This window comes from Moschus berezovskii, chromosome 1 (genome assembly GCF_049115385.1).
Source record: "Moschus berezovskii isolate FMDL1 chromosome 1, NW_MosBer_1.0, whole genome shotgun sequence".
Classification (NCBI taxonomy): Eukaryota; Metazoa; Chordata; class Mammalia; order Artiodactyla; family Moschidae; genus Moschus; species Moschus berezovskii.
Window position 1 is genome coordinate 87,570,996 of NC_142460.1, and position 12,275 is coordinate 87,583,270.

The window sequence follows — 12,275 nt, forward strand, 5'->3', positions numbered from 1 at the left end:
GAAGAACTAGGAAAAAACATGCATCAGTTTATTGGATCATAGAAAAAGCAAGAGTATTCCAAAAAAGCATCTATTTCTGCTTCATTGAATATGCTAAAGCCTTTGATTGTATAGATCACTACGAACAGGAAAATTCTTCAAGAGTTGGGAATACCAGACCACGTTCCCTGCCTCCTGAGAAACCTGTGTGCAGGTCAAGAAGCAACAATTAGAACTGGACATGGAACAATGACTGGTTCAAAATTGAGAAAGGAGTACGTCAAGGCTGTATATTGTCACCCTGCTTATTTAACTTACATGCAAAGTACATCTTGTAAAATGCCAGGCAGGATGAGGCCATGTTAGAATCAAAATTGCTGGGAGAAATATCAATAACCTCAGATATGAAGATGACACCACTCTTATGGCAGAAAGCAAAGAGGAACTAAAGAGTCTTTTGATGAGTGTGAAAGAAGAGAGTGAAGAAGCTGGCTTAAAACTCAGCATTCAGAAAACTAAAATCATGGCATGCAGTCCCATCACTTCATAGCAAATAGATAAAGAGAAAATGGAAACAGTGACAGACTTTATTTGGGGGGGCTCAAAAGTCACTGTGGATGGTGGCTGCAGCCATAAAATTAAAAGACACTTGCTCCTTGAAAGAAAAGCTATGACAAACCTAGACAGTGTATTAAAAAGCAGAGACATCACTTTGCCGATAAACGCCTGTATAGTCAAAACTATGATTTTTCCAGTAATCATGTATGTGAGAGCCGGACCACAAAGAAGGCTAAGTAGTAAAGAATTGCTACTTTCATTTTTTTTTAAATAAATTTATAAGGGAACACAGACAGCAGTATTTTATTATAATCTTCAAGCTGGCTAAAAGACTAGATCTTAATTATTCCCACCACACACAAAAATGATAATTATGTGATATGATAGGGGTGTATTATAGGTACAATGACAATCATATTATATAATGTATCAAATCCACATATTATAATATTAAATTTACACAATGTAAAAATATCAGTGAAAAATCTCATTCTTTTAAGATTTCCTGCAGTTCTAACTTTGGTTTTATCATTTTCCATACTTCAATGATTTGGGGTTCTCCTTTTTGAGATGGGTCAGTTCCTTCTTCAGCAGTTGCTAATGACCTCCACTAGCAAGAGTTTCTTTCTCTTGAATTCCTGGATGTGTTGGACATAAATCACCAGGAATTGCAGAATGTTTTCCACACATTCATAGCCTTAGCATCCATCCAGAAATCTGGAAGTCACTATTCATCACGCCCTGCCTCTCAGGTCACAGACCTGACAAGACACAGGGACAGGTTTGGAGAGTCTTACCGTGGAGACTTCTGGAGGCCATTCTCCGAATTTCTACTTTCAAATTGTGGTGCTGAAGAAGACTCTTGAGAATCCCTTGGATTGCAAGGAAATCAAACCAGTCAATCCTAAAGGAAATCAACCCTTAATATTCATTGGAAGGATTGATGCTGAAACTGAAGCTCCAATACTTTGGCCACCTAATGCAAAGTGCAGACTCAGTGGAAAATACCTTGATGCTGGGAAAGATTGATGGCAAAAGGAGAAGCGGGCAGCAGAGAATGAGATGGTTAGATGACATCACCAACTCAATAGGCCTGAATGTGAGCAAACTCTGCATGATTGTAGAGGACAGGGGAGACTGGTGTTGTGCAGTCAGTGGAGTTTGCACAGTCAGACAGGACTTACAGATTGAACAACAACAATTTATGTTAAAAGATGACATGGGTCTTACATGAAAAAGATATAAAGAGAAAAGAAGAAAAATGTACAGGAGCAAAAGCAGAATGAAGGAAATGAATTATAAGACTGTTGTACTTCTCCATTAAATAAATATTGGTGCCTTTTTAGTAATAGCGGAAATAGTGAAAATTATAAGATTGTGCATTTATACTGAAAGTAGATTGCTTATGGAGTCAATGTAGGGTGCAAAAGAAAGAGAGATCAGGGACGACCAAAAAAAGCCCCTTTGGCATAATTCAACTGACCATAGCATTTCAATCTTGCAATGTCTCCATAGCTGTTAACATTTTACATTAATTTCTTTACATGTAAACATTTCCATGCCCACAAAGGCCAAAAAAAAAAGTAACATAAATGAGTAAACTGAAATGAATGGGGACTGTGAAAAACTCGTTTTCTTCCTTGGACATTGTATGTGGCAAAACCCACCAATAGTCAACCTCTAGTGAAGTGACTTAGCAGCAGCAGTAGCAGCTGTTCACATCTTCTAGCATGATAACAGAAAGCCGAAATTTTATCTGGCCGATGATCATCCAAAACATGGAATATCAATGAGGGTTTCATCAGGAAGGCTTAACTGTATGAGTGATATAGAATAAGAGATTTATTGCAGAGATTAGACCTTTAAAAAGTGAGATATGGTGAAAACTGCTTTACTTCTGCTTCTGGAGGCTGAGGTCAGCAGTCCCGATAAGTCAGCAGGGCCAGTAGTTGGGAAGAAAGCCTGGATGTGAAACAGGGAAGCATCAGAACAAACTGAAACCTGCCAAGACAAATTGGGAGTCCATAACTACAAATGAGAAACTGCTCTCATCTCACAGTCTCCTCCTCTCAATTGAAAAAATAGCAAAAAAAAAAAGTAGCCATTTTTAATCTACCATACAGCTTATATTTCTTTTCCTTCCTTGAATTCAGATATGTGAGCATTTTAGTTTTCATGGTGTGTCTAGATGAGGATTTTTTATTAATCTTTTGAGATTTAACAGGCTCCTAGAATCTAAGTATTGGATTAATCCACTCTGGAAAATTTGCTCAACCATATTCTGTCTGTCTCTCTCTTCCAGATCTTCGGTTAGAAGTATGTTAGACTTTCCCACTCTATTATCCCTGTCTCTTAGTCCTTCCCTCCATCCCTCACTGGAAAAAGGGTATTCCCAGCAGCTGAGATGGCACCAAAAGATTTTGAAATGTCCTCTTCCCATAGACTAACTTGTTTATTTTAAGACAGATTTTCAGGGAACTCTTTGAACTTGGAATTTTTTTTGACTCATACAGTTATGTAAGACCATCTTTAAACACTGATTTAGGGTTTTCCTAAAATATTTTGTCATCCCCAAAATTTGGTTGATGGAGGCCCACCCATCTCTTTCATTAAATGAGAGGGAATAAAAAGATTGTATCAATCCATGCAATTATTGAACAAATCCGCTTTAACAGTGACCTTCTCAGAGGAAGTTTTCTTTCTAAATATCATCCTCTATCTCAGCACTGTCTTTTCCCTTCCTTGGCTCTATTTCCTTCATAATACCTGTAACTCTCTGAAATGTATTATTTGTTCATATGTTTATAGACTGACTTCCTCATCAGAATGTAAATCCATGAAGGCAGGAATATTTTCTTGTTTTATCTTCAGAACTTAGTACAATGTGTTACACATAGCAGACACTCAATTATTTGTGAGATGGGTAAAATAGCTGTGTGTCAAGCATTTTGTTGGGGCCTGGAACACAATAATGAAGGAAAGAAACACCTATCCTCTCCTGTGTATCTGAATTTCAACCCAATCATCCTCCTTTTCTGAAATTGTTCAGTTTTGCTATTTGATCTGGAAACTAGTCTAAGGAAGTCTTTATTGAGTATACTATGTTCTCTGAGATGCAAATTTAATTCCTTACACCAGGGACATCAACTGTGAGCATTTGAGAAGGGTTCCTGAACTTTAAATCTCCTAGAGTTTCATATTTGGGCCCTGATCTCCTCAAACTGATTTGTTTTTTTTTTCTTCCTCCTGGGATGAGAGTGGGAATAGCAATAAAAACTTTAAAGATAAAGAGGATTTCATTCACCAAGGGAGAACGCAGTATTAAATAAACAATAAAAACAATCGTTTAACTGTTTTACTGATATGAATTGGTTTAATGTTATAACCACCCTGAGACCTTGTAACTTGCCCAAGGTCACAGATTTATGGACTTCCCTGGTGGCTCAGACAGTAAAGAATCTGTCTGCAATGCAGGAGACCTGGGTTTGATCCCTAGGTCAGGAAGATTCCCTGGATAAGGGTATGGCAACCCACTCCAGTATTCTTGCCTTGGAAATCCAATGGACAGAGGAGTTTGGCGGGCTCCGTGGGGTTGCAAAGAGTCACACATGACTGAGCGACTAACACACACACACACACACACACACACACATTTATAGTGCAGCCTAGATGCTCACAGTCTGGTTCCAGAATCCATTCTCCTTTTCTCTACATGTTCCCACTCTCCTTTTCCTTCTCTTTCTGCTCCCCCTTCTCCACGCCCTCTCCCCCAGCACTTTACAGACAATTTTGATTCCTGGGAGTAGTGCCAAAATTCCTGTTTTATATCTTTGCCTTCTCTTTTTTCATATTTGAAAAAGGACCCTGTCAGAGAGGAGCCTGGAGGGGTGCATACAGTCAGTGGGTTCCCAAAAGATTTGGACTTGACTTACCAAGAGCAACAACAGGCAACATTTAGTCTTAGAGTCTTAGACTAACAGGAGTCTTAGACTTCCGCCCAGCTAAGAAGAAAGATGGAAAAGAGCCACCCTGGGATTAAGGAGGAAGAATGAGCCAAACAGACCTTCAAAAACAGGACTTGCCCAGAGGATAAGGGTGTGTCCCTGGAGAACCAGCCACCTAGAATAAATAAATGGATTAAATGGAATGAAGGCATAATGTCCTCAACAACCATGCCACACAAAACAGAGACCTTGTCAACAAAGGTCCACATAGTTAAAGCTATGGCTTTTCCAATAGTCACATATGGATGTGAGGGTTAGACCATATAGAAGGCTTGGGCCTAAGAATTGATGCTTTTGAATTCTGGTGCTGGAAAAGACTCTTGAGAGTCCCTTGGAATGCAAGGAGATCAAACCAGTCAATCCCAAACAAAATCAACCCTGAATATTCATTGGAAAGACTGATGCTGAAGCTGAAGCTCCAATACTTCAATACACAATGAAAGCAAAGAGCCTGTTCATTGTGAAAAACCCTGAAGCTGGGAAAGATTGAAGGCAAAAGAAGGGGGCAGCAGAGGATGAGATGGTTAGATAGCATGACAGACTCAATGGACATGAAATTAAGTAAACTCTGGGAGAGAGTGGAAGACAGAGGAGCCTGCTGTACTGCAGTCCATGGGGTTGCAGAGTTGGACGCAACTTAGTGACTGAAAACAATGCCACAGAACTTGCACAGGTTCTTTCCAGGATAAGAGTAGAGAACAAGCAACACTGCTCCTTCCAGACAATTTTCCATCCTTTCAGCACATGCCATGTGTTTCCATGCCTGCCAACAATTTTCTCCTCGCTCACTTCTGAGGCTAGAAATCCTTGCTAATGTCCTGGATGGCACCATCACCCAGCACATTCTTTTCCTCTCAATGCTCCAGGGCAACTTTGCAGCCTTACCTCTTCATAGACAGGCCTCTGTCTGCAAAGGAGGTATCTGCATTTCTCATCCAGCCAAGAAGAGGGGTAGAGAAAAGGAGGGAGGAGCTGCCTGAGGGAGGGCTGGGATAGGCTCTGCTCTGGATCCACTTGAGGTAAAACCCAGAATAGAACCAGGAAGGCTGGAAAATGGGAGAGAGATGGGGAAGGGTTCAGCAAATGAGATTTTTTTTTTAACTTTCATTTTTTCTCATTATTGTAAATAATGAAAATATAATGAAGAAAGTGAATGTTCATAGGAATCCCATTCTTTTAAAATAATCCCTATTAACAATTTGCTTAAGTATAATATATTGTTAAAAATAAAAGCTCTGATAGAATCATCCCAATCAGTACCTATTAACTCATCCATCTATTCATTCATTAAATAACTGCTTTTTTAACTTTGTTCCAAATCAAGGGCTTGACTCTGGGGATATAGCAGTAAACAAAATACTACATATAAGAGGCTTGCAGGACCCTCCCTGGCCGACCAGTGGTGTGCTTCCAATGCAGGGGCATGAGTTCAATTCCTGGTCAGAGACCTAAGATCCCACAAACATGAAAGAAAGGAAAAAAAGTTTGCATTCACTTGAAGGAGATAAAGAAACTTAGATATGTTAATTTCTTATACTTTAAGGTAGGTTTTCCAAATTCATTTTTTATTGCTGTGATACATATAGTAAATGTATCACAATTTATCTATTCTACTAATAAACATTCTGATTCACTTTAAAATTTTGACAATAAAACATAATAAGTATCATTGTATATTCTCTTTTTCACAACATCTTTTACATATTTTTATAAACTCTCTTAAATATGAAAAATGGGCTAAAAGCTTATATGACATTTTGAATGCCATATAAATATTTTAAAATATTTATAATTTTAATGACAGTAACCTATAATAGTTTCCAAAAAATTAAAGAAATTAACATTCTCCTCAAGTGAGTGAAAGTGCTAGTGTTTAACCTTGCACTGTGACTCCTGAGTTTTATTCATATTATAACTGAACGGGGGGGAGGAAAAGGAAAAAACAGTTGAATTCCTGTATTGAATGGCATTTCCTTTTAATTATTTTTTTATATTCTTATTAGCCAATCAAATCACTAGATAGCAAATTCTTTCTTGGCAGAAACATTTTAATTCTTGCTTGTCACTCAGCACGCTGCACACAACATGGAGCATGATAAATAATATACAGAAATAAATGTTAAGCAAACTGTAGTTGAGCTCAGTTCTTAGGTACTGAATGGATATAAGGTAAGGAGTACAAGAGAATGAGAAGAAAAACAGAAATTGGTAAATATAGATAACTGAGAGATACTGAAAGTAAGAATGAGGTCCTGAGAGGGAATAAGAGATTTTGAGGAAGATGCTGGCATAAATTGTGAGATTTCTCTGTATTGTATTCACTTTCTGGAGCATCAATTTTTATCCCATTTCCTGGGTTATCTCTTTAATGCCTAAATCTTTTCTTTCCTATTTTGTCTTGCTTTACTTTGGGTACATTTCTTTTGTCACATGGTGAATTTCTTGTCTTCTATTTCTGGCACAATGCAAGATATGAATCTAGTCTTCTGTTTCTAGATCAGTGGCTTAATCTAAAACCTATGCCCTCTGGGATAGTTGATGGGAGGAGTGGGAAGGGCCATGGTCAGAACTCCTCCCCAGTATAAAGAAGCATAGACTAACAAGCCAGTGATAGCTACTATGATTTGAAGTAGAAGTCAAGTCTATTAAAGTCCTAATTAACTCCCCCCACTCAGAGGTTAAAGCATCTGCCTCCAATGCGGGAGACCCGGTTCGATCCCTGGGTCGGGAAGATCCCCTGGAGAAGGAAACGGTAACCCACTCCAGTATTCTTGCCTAGAGAATCCCATGGACGGAGATGGTAGGCTACAGTCCACAGGGTCGCAAAGAGTCGGACACGACTGAGCGACGGAACAGAACGGAACCCAATGCCAGAATAGTGTTTGTCACCCAGTAGGCACTCTATAAACAAGTGATGAATAATGTACAGAATATACATTATTCATTATTATAGTTAGTAATACTGTATTGCATATTTGAAACTTGCTAAGCTATTGGTGGCTCAGTCTGTAAAGAGTCTGCCTGCAATGTGGGAGAACTGGGTTCAATCCCTGGGTCAGGAAGATCCCCTAGAGAAGGAAATGGCAACCCACTCCAGTATTCTTGCCTGGAGAATTCCATGGACAGAAGAGCCTGGTGGGCTACAGTCCATGGGGTCACAAAGAGTCAGACACAACTAAGTGACTAACTTTCACTTTCACTTTTCAAGGGAGTAAATCTAAAAATTCTCATCCCAAGAAAAAAAAGTTTTGTAACTATGTGTGGTGAAGGATGTTAACTAGATTTGTGGTGATCATTTCAAAATATTTACAAATACTGAATCATTATGTCTATACCTGAAACTAATATGTTATTATGTCAATAATAAATTAATAAATTTGAGGGGAAAATAAGTGATGAGTGGATGAATGAAAAAAACTAAAGAACGAGTACACCTTCAATCATTTTGAAGAAAATGGTGGCAGGGGTGGGTGGGCAAAGCACAACAGAGAAATCAAAATTAAAGGTCAACAGTAAGCATCAGCCAGAGTTATAAAATATAGAGCATTATGGCTAAACTAGAGCTCAGACAGTTAAGGAGATGATAGCAGTTAAAAAATATTAAGAAAGACAAGGTCTAGTATAAATCTAATGGCAATCCCAGAAGAAGCTAGTAGAGATAACAGAAAAAGCCAATATTCAAAGAATTAATCACTCAGAAATTTCCATAATTGAAGAAACTCAAGACTGTTTAGATTGAAGACATATAGTGAGATATGGACAGGATAAATATAAATCCAACCTAGACACTGTGAGGTAAAAATATGAACTATAGACAAAGCATAATTCTTTTAAAAGCAACTAGAGAGTTGGACAGGACTGAAGCGACTTAGCAGCAGCAGCAGAGAGTAGAGAAAAATTACCTATAAAAGAATAAAAGTTTGCCTTCCAACAGACATCCCAAATGAGTTCTATAGTCATCTAATTTATTATGCAAGATTGGCAATGTAGTCAATATATTTTCAGGCAAAGGAAGTTTTAAAATATTTACAATTAATAAACCATCACAAAAAAGCTACTAATGATGCTACTCCAGAAAAAATAAAACTGTGCCCAAAAGGAAAAAGGAGGATGAAAAAAAGCAATAATGACCAAAGAACTTGATAAATCTATGGTTAAATCCAAATAAATATTTATGACAAAAATAATAATGATGACTTCTAAGGGTATAAAAGCAAATTTGGTAACTGGGTCACTTTGCTGTATAGAAGAAATTAATGTAACACTGTAAATCAACTATATTTAAACAAAATTTTTTAAAAGGAGGCAAAATAGTAGACAAAAATAATACAAAAGACTGAAGATGGGGAATTCACTGTTAAAAATTCAAAGAGCATTTTATTGTTTGGAAGAAATATATAGAAACAGATTAATGTTTGAATTTTTAAGTCAAAATATCTTAAGTATTTATGTGAAAAAATGAATGTTAATTTTAAGCCCTGTATATAACTTATACACCATTGTGGGAGGGGGTGGGGAATACATGTAATCAATCCAATAGAAGGCAGGAAAAGTAAAAAAAAAAAAAAAGAAAACAAAAAACAACAAAGATAAGGAAGTAGAAATCTGTCCACATACATTACTAATCATTATCCTATCAAACATTAATGGACTTAATCCAAGTTAAAAGTCTCCAGTTGAACTGCTGTTTTAAAGAGACAGACCTATAACTTTAAATAATGCAAGTGTAAAAGTAAGGAAATAGTGGTATCAAAGGACACAGGAGCCAGCTTAAAGGGTTGGTCAAAGGTAGGTAGTCTGAGTATAAAGAGAATAATTACTATTTCCAGCAACAGTTAATTAGTCTCCAAGCAGACTTTTATTGAATAAATAAATGATGGAATGAAAGAAGGGTGGGACAATAGGGATGTGTCCGGGTGGTGCAAGGGTCTGATGATATCAAGTTATGTTTAAATACAGGGTATTTCACCATAAGAACACACTTAAGGAACTGCATAAAGAGGCACATAAATCGTCTTGAAAATGGGCACTCCAAGGAAATTCATGACAGGTGAGCACGGGAACGGGTGGAGGGGAGGGCTCCAAAAATGTGGGGTTTAAGTGGTCAAAAAGAATTTAAACGACCAAAGGAGCAAGATTAAGGATGCAAATCGGGAACTTCCCTGGTGGCACAGTGGATGGGAATTGGCCTTCCAATACCAGGAATGCAGGTTCAGTCTCACATACAGTGGAGCAGCAAAACCCAAGCACCACAACTGTTGAACCCTCTCTCTAGAGCCCAGGGAACCACAACTACTGAAGCCCACGTGCCTAAAGCCACAGCAATGAGAAGCCCAAGCATTGGAGCTAGACAGTAACTCCCACTCGCCACAACTAGAGAAAGCCTGCGGGCAGCAATGAAGACCAGAGCACCCAAAGATAAAAATGCAAATCACTCAGCTCCATCCCCATTGGAGGGGACTGATACAGCATTGTAAGTTAAGGACAGAGGGAAGATCTGGTGGCCTGATTGCTTTCTGAAACTCAGGGAGTAAATGTGAGACTCCTTGTTATGAAGGTTGGTGTCTGCTTCACAGGGCTCACATCATTAGACTGTTCATCATCAGAAGCTCCATCATAGAAGCAGTTTTTGTATGTTTTGTTCACTGCAGAATCACCAGGCTGATAAGAACAGGCTGTAGAAGGCAGGCAATAAATATTTCCTGAGTAAGTGCTGTCCATGGCATTCAGGCAAAAATACTGGAGTGTATTGCCATTTTCTTCTCCAGGGAATCTTCCCAACCCAAGAATTGGACCCATATCTCCCTCATTGGCAAGCAGATTCTTTATCACTGAGCCACCAGGGGAAGCCCTGATGAAACCTATGCTTCTTTGTTTAATATGCCAGTTTAAGCTCAGGCTTAAAACTCGGGCTTCCCATGTGGCGCTAGTAGTAAAGAACGTGCTTGCCAATGCAGGAGACTCAAGAGATGTGGGTTCAATCCCTGAGTCGGGACGATCCCTTGGAGAAGGAAATGACAACCCACCCCAGTATTCTTACCTGGAGAATCCCATGGACAGAGGAGCCTGTCAGGCCATAGTCCCTGGGGTCGCAAAGAGTCAGACATGATTGAGGCAACTTAGAACGTATAAGGTGTAGACTCTCAGGATGCTCTTCTTGGGGAAGTGTGTGGGGATTTATATTCTGTACACAGGAGTTAATAAAACCTTTTCCAGTTTGTCTAACTGCACAGACTTTAAGATCTTAATTTTCCTTCATTTATAAGAGCATGCTAACAACTGTACTTCTCCCCATGTGTTTGTTGAGGTTTAAATGAATCATGTATATGAAGCATTTAGATGTCTGACATGGAAAACATCTCTAAATATTATTATATTAATCAGATATTTACTATTTCTGTGGCTCTTCACTCCTAAAGTTCCAAGTTTCCCTTTAGCTTGAAGAACTTGCTTTATATTTCTAAAGAACAGGACTAATGGGCACAGACCTGATAGTTTCTCTTAATCTGAGAATGTCATCATTGCACCTTCATTTTTTTTTAAGATTTTTTTTTTTAATGTGCGCCGTTTATAAAGTCTTTGAGTTTGTTACAATATTGTTTCTGTTTTACACTTTGGTTCTTTGGCCATGAGGCATGTGAAATCTTACCTACCCAACCAGGGATCAAACCTGTACCCTGTGCATTGGAAGGCTAAGTCTTAACCACTCAACTGCCAGGAAAGTCCTTCACTAAAAGATATTTTTCTGGATATACAATTATGAGTTGACAATTCTTTTATCTCAGTAGAGATTTTGTTCTACTCTCTGTCTTCCTCAGTTTCTGATGAGAAATCTAAGGTCATTTGACCTAGTCTAATTGTCTAATTTGTCCATCTTTTCATGTATGGACTGTTTCAACAATCTTACCAAAGAAAATATCCCCTTACTCTGTCACAAAGATATTGACATATATTTTTTAAGTTTATTTTTAATTGGAGGATAATTGTCTTATAATATTGTGTTGGTTTCTGCCATATATCAACATGAATCAGCCAAAGGTATACATATGTCCCCTCCTTCTTGAACCTCTGTCCCACCTCCCACTCCATCCTACCCCTCCAGAATATCACAGAGCACTGGATTTGAGCTTCCTGCATCATACAGTAAATTTCCACTGGCTATCTAATTTTACTTATGGTAATGTGTATGTTTCAGTGTTCATCCCACCCTCTCCTCCCCCCACCCATGAGTCCACAAGTCTATTCTCTATGTCTGCATCTCCACTGCTGCCCTGCAGATAGGTTCATCAGTACCATCTTTCTAGATTTCATATATATGCATTAATATATGGTATTTGTCTTTTTCTGACTTACTTCACTCTGTATAAATAGGCTCTTGGTTCATCCACCCCATTGAACTGACTCAAATGCATTCCCTTTTATGGCTGAGTAATATTCCAGTGTGTATACATACCACAACTTCTTTATCTATTCATCTGTCGATGGACATCTAGGTTGCTTCCATGTCCTAACTATTATAAATGGTGCTGCAATGAACATTGGGGTGCATCTGTCTTTCTCAGTTATGGTCTCCTCAGGGTATATGCCCAGTAGTGGGACTGTTGGGCCATATGGTAGGTAGTTTTATTCCTAGTTTTTTAAGGAATCTCCATTCTGTTTTCTGCTTTTTAATAAGTTATGACCAACCTTGATAATATATTAAAAAGCAGAGACATTACTTTGCCAACAAAGGTC